The sequence below is a fragment of the Dermacentor andersoni genome, chromosome 5, assembly GCF_023375885.2.
Source record: "Dermacentor andersoni chromosome 5, qqDerAnde1_hic_scaffold, whole genome shotgun sequence".
NCBI classification, from domain to species: domain Eukaryota; kingdom Metazoa; phylum Arthropoda; class Arachnida; order Ixodida; family Ixodidae; genus Dermacentor; species Dermacentor andersoni.
Window position 1 is genome coordinate 119,614,679 of NC_092818.1, and position 11,079 is coordinate 119,625,757.

The following is an 11,079-nucleotide window of genomic DNA, read 5'->3' on the forward strand; positions in this document are numbered from 1 at the left end:
TGGTGTGTGTGTGTGTGTGTGTGTGTGTGTGTGTGTGTGTGTGTGTGTGTGTGTGTGTGTGCGTGTGTGTGTGTGCGTGTGTGTGTGTGTCTGTGTGTCTGTGTGTCTCTGTCTGTCTGTCTGTCTGTGTGTCTCTGTCTGTCTGTCTGTCTGTCTGTCTGTCTGTCTGTCTGTCTGTCTGTCTGTCTGTCTCTGTCTGTCTGTCTGTCTGTCTGTCTCTGTCTGTCTGTCTGTCTGTCTGTCTGTCTGTCTGTCTGTCTGTCTGTCTGTCTGTCTGTCTGTCTGTCTGTCTGTCTGTCTGTCTGTCTGTCTGTCTGTCTGTCTGTCTGTCTGTCTGTCTGTCTGTCTGTCTGTCTGTCTGTCTGTCTGTCTGTCTGTCTGTCTGTCTGTCTGTCTGTCTGTCTGTCTGTCTGTCTGTCTGTCTGTCTGTCTGTCTGTCTGTCTGTCTGTCTGTCTGTCTGTCTGTCTGTCTGTCTGTCTGTCTGTCTGTCTGTCTGTCTGTCTGTCTGTCTGTCTGTCTGTCTGTCTGTCTGTCTGTCTGTCTGTCTGTCTGTCTGTCTGTCTGTCTGTCTGTCTGTCTGTCTGTCTGTCTGTCTGTCTGTCTGTCTGTCTGTCTGTCTGTCTGTCTGTCTGTCTGTCTGTCTGTCTGTCTGTCTGTCTGTCTGTCTGTCTGTCTGTCTGTCTGTCTGTCTGTCTGTCTGTCTGTCTGTCTGTCTGTCTGTCTGTCTGTCTGTCTGTCTGTCTGTCTGTCTGTCTGTCTGTCTGTCTGTCTGTCTGTCTGTCTGTCTGTCTGTCTGTCTGTCTGTCTGTCTGTCTGTCTGTCTGTCTGTCTGTCTGTCTGTCTGTCTGTCTGTCTGTCTGTCTGTCTGTCTGTCTGTCTGTCTGTCTGTCTGTCTGTCTGTCTGTCTGTCTGTCTGTCTGTCTGTCTGTCTGTCTGTCTGTCTGTCTGTCTGTCTTTGTGTGTGTGTATGTGTGTGTGTTTTCCTTAAAGAAATGTGGTGTCAACAACGATGTTGAAATACATCTATGTATATGGAAACTAGAAAACCGACGCTACGGAAAGTAGTTAAGAAAATTACTCTAAGCGATTGTCTTGAGTTCTGTGACAAATAGAGATTGGCACCAGAAATATTACAAATAGAGTTTGCAGAAATAAGAGAAGGCCTGTCAAGAGCTGCAAAAGGCAGTCCGGCATTCTTTCTTTAGCAAGCTCGAATTGGGTTTAGATGTTCTAATGGCGCAAGAGATGTACGATGACTAAACATTAAACTAGCACAACTATAGATGCGAAAGAAGCGCTTAAGAAAACAGCAGGAGTCGTCTGGCAACAATGGTTCACTAGAGAGAAGTGGTCGTCGTCCAGCGGGGTAGCAACGGTAGGGCGAGGCTCCTGCAATATGCCAGAATGCGATTCCGTCTGTGTGGATCCCGCGCGCGCTTGTTTGAAGAAGCACATCCATGGGTGGCTCTTATAAGATTGCTTATTTTATGTTTCTTTTGTGTGCGAACATTAGCTTCTTGCCGCATTTTCTGGCAGTCTGCTCACGAGGACACTTTATTGCACATCAGGGATGACTGAATCAGAAAAAAAATAAACATTAAGAAAGAGACAGCGGCAAACCAAGGAAAACAACGAAGGAAGATATTGCAGCTCCCTCCTGCTCTCGGCAAGCAAGCGTAACCAAGTTTTCTTTCAACAAAACGGATTCCTTTCCTTCCCGACAGCATCGTTGCTATTAGGTAAAAAATGAAATGGAGGAAAAATCAACTTTTACAGAAACTCAAGGGTATAAACAAGGGGGCTAGCCACAGCAATAATACGTTTGACCAAACGCCGGAGATGCCACCCGCAGGCACATAAAAAGGGTGTTTACTCGTGAGAAGAGACCGTGAGTATATTGGACCAAACGAATGAAATAAAAGAACTGCTGCTTGCGAAGTTTCTGTTGCTCGGTTTGTTTTACGACATGCCTGGCCCGTTTTCTCTGCGTCGGCGCCTTAGTCTTCGAGAAAATTTAATCGCCGTTCTCGACAGTGAAACGCCAGTTGGCGTGGCGCTCGCCGTCCGATTGCGCACAGCGGCCGTAGCAAATTGGATTCCGGAAATGGGGCATTGCTTTTACGTCTTATACTTTGATGTGGAAGATAGCGCACCCCAATACGCTAGGCGAAAAAAAAAAAGTCACAAACAAGTGGGCAAAGGTACATTTTTCTTCTGTAGTCGTGTGCAAAATACAATGCCAGTAACGAACGAAATTGGTCAAGTTGAGCTGACGTTTCTGGTACGCGAATTTTACATTTCTGTGACTTTTAAAAAAGGTTTTGACAAAAGTAAGGGATAATTTGTTGCGGCTAGTTACTTCAAGTAACAAGAATGATGCTAGCTAACATTGTATTGTGCGACAGCGATTGTTTGACACGTTGAATATATATAAAATATTGATTTATTTTAGTTCAATTGACCTGTCCTTTCACGCTTGAAAGTGAACGGTTTTGAGGCAATCACTATATAAAGCAAGGTCTGCGTTCCCTCCTCAAGTCCGTCTAGCTCATGCTCTGTTAACATCCTGTAAAGTTTATTCTGTTCCTGCTGGAGGCAAGCCCGCGTATAATAAGCATTCCTACTCGAATGTTATTTTTGATAGCCATCATAATGTTGAGGGATCAGGCCGACAGCATAGCGCTTACTTTAGCTGTGCGATGTTTTGCAGAGTGGCGCCAAGGCGCCGTTTTTATAGCGTTGCTTTGTCGTTACGTTGAAGCGCCGGTGAGCGTCACATGTTCAAGACGCGTTTCTTTTTGCCGGTAACATAGCTGGATTCATTCTCCTTCTGAAGCCGTCAATTTTCACGTATAGGCTCACCCGTGTCTTCAAGTCTAATGTTCATAGCAGCAACATCCACATCCGTGCTTGCAGAATGCTTGCAGAACGACTTGCGTCGACGCCGCCTCTCCCCTGTTGTCCTCAGGCGCGCCGCTCTTGTCGAACCCTTGAGTGTCCGCCTTCGTAGCGTCTCCCGCGCTGTTGGGCACCTCCTCCGCCGCCGTTGTCTCAACAGCAAGCGAGTATTCCCGGAAGCTACTTTCTACTTCGGTGGAGACCCAAGAGTTTCCGCCCGCCAAGCCGGCTTGCATTCCCACAGACGCTGCCAATCGCTCTGCCTCTTTCTCGTCCATTAAATGTTCAGCGCTGTCGCTGGGCGCGCTGCGACTATAGCAATGCGAGCATAGGATCTTGAGCAGTCAGCTTGTTGGTGCCCAGAAACCCTACATTCTTTCCAGCGTAGGACGCTGCAGTCACGGCGAATATGGGTTGAGGCATTGCATCTCAGACAGATGGGAGCACGACCAGAAACGACAACCAGCACTGTCCCTCCTCCCACTCACACCTGATGGGGAATGCGCTCGAGGCTTAAGGCCGCCCGGCATTTAACGTTTTTAGCGGCGATTTCTCGCACTTATGATAGTGATAGTGATCTAAAGAACGGAAGGGCGCTTGATTCAGCAACCCATGTGGGAGCATGGCGAAGCGTCGTCAGGAGAGAGGGAGTGGTAAGTGAAAGATGATAGAGAAAGAGGGAGGATGTGGCCTAATAGACGACTCCGCTATGCGCGACAGGTGGCAGTCCTCAGTAAAGTTGCCAGCGTTGTAGCGGGCGCTTATAGGGTGTCTATTCTCTTGGCGCCGTCGCATGAACGCCGCCAGAGAGAACGTCCAGCCACACGAGTGGCACGCGGACCAGCGCCGATTGGTCTTCGCTCATTGAGTTGCTTCCAGCGGTGGTGACGTGTCTCTTGAGCGCACCATCCTCAGTGTTGTCGCCGAGCGATGCCGGGTTACGAAGTGCCAGAAAACGCAGGGAAAACACTGAATGTGTGTACACGTGGGGCGGCCTTCACGGAGGAGAAGACCAACAACCTTGCTTGTCGAATCAGCGGATTCAAAGTCATCAACCTTCCACTTGTCGTTGCTCACTTCTTTGACCTCCCGTAATTCCATGAGACGTGCCGTACAACGTCGTTCGTGACGTTCAAAGCCAGCGAGTGAGTCTTCAGGCGCACCTCCGGCTTTTCGGGATCAATCACTAAGAACCTACATTTCTTGACACTGATCTGGCTTGCATGACGTAGCGTCTTCTTGGCGACTTTAGTTAGGAAGTTTATCGACCAGTCATGTGACATCTGGCAGGCACCTATTCCGCTCACTTGTTGTGTCACATCGGTGTCCTTTAATGGGTTGCGAAAATCGTCGATCCTGTAAGGCCGTCCTGCCGTGTCACAGTGCAGGACGACAGTGGTCTTCAGTCCTTCACCGGCGGGAAGAGGTGGCACAACCACACGGTAGTCTTTGGGTACGGCCTATGTCGGCCGCTGTCGCAGCTGCTGCGGAGCCTTCTATCCTGAGTGCGCACGCGTCGCTGACCAGAAGTGGAATGACGCCACGGCGGCTCCATGGCTATGGTTGACTAAAGATGCGCCTAGTGCGTAGTCATTACACACATCGCGTCGTAGCCATCTGGCTGACCAAAGGTGTGGCCTAGTGCGTGCGTCGTGGGGTGGGTGATAACGCCGCCAAAGGGGTGGAGGTGGAGCCAGGTGATGTGTACAAAATTAGTTTACAAAGCAAAAAATTCGCAGTTCCGCTGGAAAGGCGAAGCATGGATTACGATAACAAATTAGTAGATAGCTGTACGAAGTAACGATAGTAGTTTTATCGGCTTACTAGCTAAATTACCAATGATAGAATGTGTAAGCGGGACTCAAGGAGGACGTAGAAACAAATAGACACGCGCAGACAGCGCGGTCTTTCTGTGTCTGCGTCTTTCTACGTACTTGTTAAGTCGCGCTTGAACATTCTGTCATGAATGAAAACCAACTAGCCCGTGTTTTAACCAAATTAACCAGCACAGTGCCACGCACGCACAGGTAATTATGAACACACATCGCTCGATGACAGCGGAAACTGTCTGTTACAACGCTGGAGTTAGGAATCACGGTTGCAGCCGCTAGCCAATTGACATCCGTGCATCTGTCGCTTCAACACGTACGAAACGTCGAAAGCACAGCGTATGCCAAGCTATATACTGGCACTACGCGCACTCTGCAAACATCCCAGATTGATTTGAAGATGAGGCCCGCGCAGGCGCGCACTTTAGCCACGTCGCTGACCGCTTTCAAGACACACGAGCGCTGGCAACGCGTCCCTACGGCGTCCGCCAAAGCCGTCTACTAGGGGGCGTCCCTGATTCGCGTTTCAAACGCCGTAGTAGACGCCGCTGTTGTTTCCACTCTGTACGGAGTGGCGGGCGAGGAGGACATCGATGCACTGTACCAGCCACCGGACAAGAACGCCCCTCCTCCCTCGCCTCACCCCTCTGTCTCGCAAGCCACAGGAGAGGGCACGCATCCTGGCCGCGTTCCTCGCTCGTGCACGCGAGATTGAACCGCGTTCACCTTCTCACCCTCACAAGCTTTTCCTCATACCGAACCTCACGGCGATGGCAGGAATGCGCCTAGAGAGTTCATATATTTGCTATCACAATAAAATCATTGATGTCCAATTGAACGCCGCTGAGTGGACCTTCGAGATACGAAATGCTCGGGAGCAAGCGAGCGCGTTGAGATACTTGGCGCGTTTTGATTTGGCCTTACCAAGGCGCAGTTAGAACGCTTGCGCGGTCAAGGAATGCGTGGAAAAATTATTTCGCCAAAACGACTATAATGCTTTCGCATTCGCACAGGCAAGCTGCCTTAAGTATCTATGGCAAATTTTTTATTGTTTTTATTGTTCTGTGTGAGAAAGATGTCGCTTTTTACGCATTTTCTAAAGCATAGCTGAAAACAGATAATTCTGCATTGCGACAGGCGACACAGTGGTGGCAGCAACAATAACGTCATCAAGGACAAGATGAATGACATCAGCCTAACGCGCAAGAAAAAAAAGTAGCATACATGCAAAGAAAAAAAAAGCATTATGGCGGTACTCGAGTAACACAAAAGCTCTCCTTTCATGAGTCCTCGAACAGAAGTGCATTTGGGCGAATGCGATTTTGAACAAAGCAGTTCCTTTCACGTTTACATTTATGCTTCCATCAGAAAATGTTTATACAGAAGACCCTTCGCACACCAGGGTTCTGCATTGGTATTGCAAGGGTGTTGAAAAAAACAGAGATTATGTGCGCTTAACATGAGAATACCCTTGTCAAGTCTGGAGTGCATCGGCTGCATCGGAGAGGAAAGAAATGTTTTTCGGTGACATCTTTGAGCACCAAGTGCTACACTTTCCGTTTGTTAGCCGATCAGATCTGCAATTCTAATAAGCCATTGTGACATCTTATAATCAAAAAAACCTGTCTAACTTTTTTGTGGAAGCATGTAAACATTATGTGCTTTCCTTTACTCAATTTCTAAATAGTTGAGCAAATAGAAGATGAACAATGCGCTGATATTTACATCAAGTGAAATTGAAACATTGTTTTATTTTTTTGCTTCCGTGTACTGTGACGAAGAAGGCATCAGAAAAAAAAAAGAAAGAACTTTGCCTCCCGGGAGTAGGCAAGACTGAAACGTCTCTAATTTTGTCCCCGATATATGAACTCTTCAACTTTTGACCCATGTCTCTTATTCTGCTGGTACACGGCAGCGAAGGAGCGTATCGTCAAATAAAACGCGACATGACCGCTTTTCTACGCAGTTCACATGGCATTTAGTTCAGCTGTTGTTTTTGATGACGTCATTGAATTAGTAATTTTTTCTTGTCGTTGTTAAAATTGTCAGTTGTGCATTTGGTGTTTTTCTTTAGGTCATACCTGCCACCATGTTCCCCACACTCTTCGACTTTAATGCTGGACTTCGACTTTATATAGTGTGCAAGAAAGTGCGTCATGCGCCAAACGACGACAAGGTCATAGCAATTATTGCATTACAAAACGTCAAAGGAGAAACCGTGAAGCAACACAATCCTAAGAATATTAACACGCCATTGAAGTCGGTTCTTTATTGCATTCTGAAGTGTCATAACGTTGACACAAGCACTCTGACAGTAAACTGCTTTATCTAATACACCGCAGAGGATGGCGGTGCGAAAGCAGCACTTTTGTCACATCAAACTCTGAAACTGTTTTCAATATTATCCACCAGCACAGTTCATACTATTTCCGCCGAGTCAAGCAGCGATCATCAATCGATCTCCATTTCATTCTCAGAGGAAAGCGAAATATATATGGCTCTTCTAATGCTTCCATCGTCCTTTTGTATAAGCATGCACTGTGACTTTTTTTTCTTTAAATCAATACTGAAAAGCAGGCACAAGATTTAAACATACTATAGATATTTCGACAGCTTAGCTCGACAGTATATTAAGCAACAGAAACCGAACGTCCCATGAGCACTTCTCTGAATATAGAATTTGTGCCTATATAAAGAATAAAAAAATATTGAAACGTAATATATGAAGATTCCTTTATCTCTCTTTTCTTTTCACGCTGTTCCTTCTCGGTACCGGCACACTTGTAGATGTTGGCAAAGAAATTACATTTTTCTTGATATCAAACAAATACTGGCAGACGGGAAGACTCCACTATTTTTATCCGGTAGTCAGTATACATGATGCTATTTTAGTGACTACAAAAATTACGAAGAAAATGCCGGTTTTTGAGTCCCTACAGGAGCGATGCTTTAAGCAGTGGTGGCAGCTAATCTATTTTCTAACACGTCATTCCAGCTTTGCGACACTTTGTGTAGTCGGTGCATACTTTTGTCTATCTGAGGCGTCGGCGAAATCCTGTGGTACTTTCGATTAAACGGGACAGCTTGACAGTTTCAGGACGTCTTTAGCAGTGGCGTATTCTAGGAGCTGTTAGTGCCCTATTGACGACTTTACCGTCCGAATGAGAACTAGAAACGTGTTCTTTAGGCAGTGCAAATTACGACAGTTCTTACCGAGAGGGTGTCACGCAATCGCGACATGTTTGACGGTTGTCACAAGAACATTCTTGCCGCACCAAATGTAGCCCACTTGCGATGCCATATCTTCGTGGCCGAATCCATGGTTCCACGGTTCATATTTCTCTAAAAGCCTAATTTTTTTCTTTGCAAAGACCGTGTAATCAACAAAACAGACGGGGAAAAATATCAGCTGGCTTTATCGCGGATGCAGCCACAGTGGGGTACATAGAACGTTTTGGGCTTGCTGCTGAGGGAGTATGGCCACAAGGGCACACTAACGACGTGACTAAATACACAAGGAATATTTATTCACGCATTAGAAAGCTTACAGCTAGTAGGGGTCCTGCTAGCTAGAAAGATCCAGCTAGGAGGGGTCCTGGAGACTAACGCTGCAATCGTGCTCGCTCTCTATTCCCGCCGTTCTCAAAGTTGGTGGGCGCGAATTGGCATCCCTTTGCGTTGCTGCCCGAGTCTCTTTACGCTATTTCTACGTGACAAACGGGGGGGGGGGGGGGGGGGTGAGCTTGATAGCACCTGATCATCCCAGGTTTGAATTCGATGGTGTATACCTACTACGTCAGAGTGAGCTTTCTCAAACGTGACCGCACCCGCTCAGATCGACAAAGGTATTGCCGACCTATTCTTGCAAAAGGATAGAAAGTTGGGCGAGTTGGTACGGTAACATTATCTTGGATTGTAGCATGAAGTCACACGGACACAGACTACAAGCAGACAGAACGACCAATTCTTGACTAAAGGGCGTGTGAATAGCTAAATTTGTCTTCGATAGTATAATGCTTGGCGCGAAAACGGCGCTACCTGTGTACACTACATATGCATGATCGAGTAATGATTGCTTTCCTCTGCACAGTGATACAAAAACAAGCTGGTTGGGTAATACGGTTCCAAAGATACCACCAATAATATTACATCTGTGCGTTAGGTAACTGTAACTTTGCATGACATTTAAGAAGCTATAGCCCAACATATGCTGACCGAAGATAAAGATGTCTCGAATCAGAAATAAACTTGCAAATGTTAGACAGTTATACTCGCCATGGAAACACTATTCTTTTTCTTTCTTTCCACGTCTCTCTTTTCTTACGACTTCCTTTCCTTTTGGTGCCATTGCTAGAGCGCTGGCGCTCCACACGATACAGCACAACTGCCAGTTTCCGACATCATCGATAAATGACATTCAGAGGAGTTATGTGTTCCTGTGTACATGAAAACAGTGGAACCAAGGTAATGAGCAAGATAAATGAAAGCTCAGGTTCTCTGTATATCAAATTCGTCATTTCGATTCACCACCGACGTGTTCTTTTCTTCTGTCTCCTCACACGAAAGCTCAGATTGAAGGCCTTCCATACAACTGTCCGTTCTGCGTCCCCCCCCCCCCCCACCGCGGTACCACCCTTAACCTTTTTTTTTTCTCGGAAGGGTAGAGATCATGAAGCAAGAACCTTTCTTTTTGGACCATTGCCATTGGTGATGGCATTTTTCGGCGACGTCGCTGCGACGAATGCTCTCGCCAACCTGTCCTGCACAATCTATTCATTATCTTGCTGTCCAGTGGGCACAAAATTAGCCTCACGTGTATCGGCAAACTTTTTCCATCGCCGCAACAATCACGGGTGTGCTCCAGCGTGCTGGGCAGTGGCGTCCGGGGCAGCCTCGTAAAGAAAACTGATGTATCTATAGTTTCAGTGGGTGCAGGCTCAGTAGACATAAAGATGAGGGTTGAAGAGTGTTTCTTTCTGTTACTTGTTAGGTTCCTCTTGGCCACTGTTAGCTTTAAACTGTTATTGAGAGCTAGAACCCGAAAGAAACTTTAAGGAAAGAAAAACAAGCGAGGAGTGAACGCTGCTGCTGAACGATGTTAGGTGTTGCGAAGTGCAATAGAGCAAAGTGATTTAGAAATAAAATAAATGTTGCTGATTCTAGATCCAGGAAGCACAAATGAAATTTGCTCGCGGAACGATGTGTCATTATAAAATGAGCGATTGTATTAGAACAACATGGCATACTGTGACATGCGCATTAAGGCGTGGTCATTTCAGGAGCTGCTTCTAAGGAACGGCACTGAAGATTCATTCTACCAGCATCTGGCAAAATTTATTAAGTTGAAGGAAGAAATTTGCGAGAAATATTTTTGCCGGTACAGCGACAACGTACTCACAATCGCGTGCTTTTTCCACGCAGGCCTGTTCCACGTCAAGTTTCTTCGGCTTAAAGGGACACTAAAGTGAAAAACGATTCCTTCTGCAACAGTAAATTAGCGTTCTAAAACACCAAAAACACCACTCTTACAACGATAACACATTTGGTAAGCGAGAAAAAGCGCAAGAACGAAATACGGGTGGCGACGCCTACTTAAGTACCCGCACCTGGGGGCTGGGACGTCTTGGATTTTGATGGCATCTTTTAGGGCCTACTAAATATATATAGCGGTACAGATTGACCACATCGTGTTCTAAAGGAACCAAATATTAAACATGGCAAGTTTCGGGAACCTTTTTTCAGCCAACGCTGCCCAAATGCGAAAACATACTTTGGAATCCTTGACGTCACGCTGACGTACCGGCGCTTGGGTTTCGGCGCGAAATTCAAATACTGATACTTGGACCTTCATTTTCTCATCTAATAATCAAACTATTTTTTTTTAAATGACTGCCTGGAGGGTTCTCAAACAATGCTTCATTAGTATAAACTGATTTATTGTTTCGCTTTAGTGTCCCTTTAACATAGCTGATCACCTATAGCTGTGCGCTCGTCATATCAGCAAAGCTTCGTCACCTGGCCGTATGACACGTGGTGCTGGAGGCCTGTGACGTCAACTGGACTATCATTTCCATTGGCTATTCCAAGAGAATACCACTACAAAAGTGGCGAGTGCTCCAGCTCAAGGTTTCGTTTTGGCAGCAGCGGCAACGGTACAGCGACGACGTACTCACAATCTTGTGCTTCATCCACGCAGATCTGCGCTGCTATACTTTACTGAAATTATTTTTTCGTTTGCTTTCCTGCTGCTGCTGCTGCTGCCACGGTTTATTTGCATTGCAATGTCCAAAGAAATCAAGGCTCTTTTCGAGGAAGTGAAACATAAACTTCATGCAGAGTTTGAAAATTTTA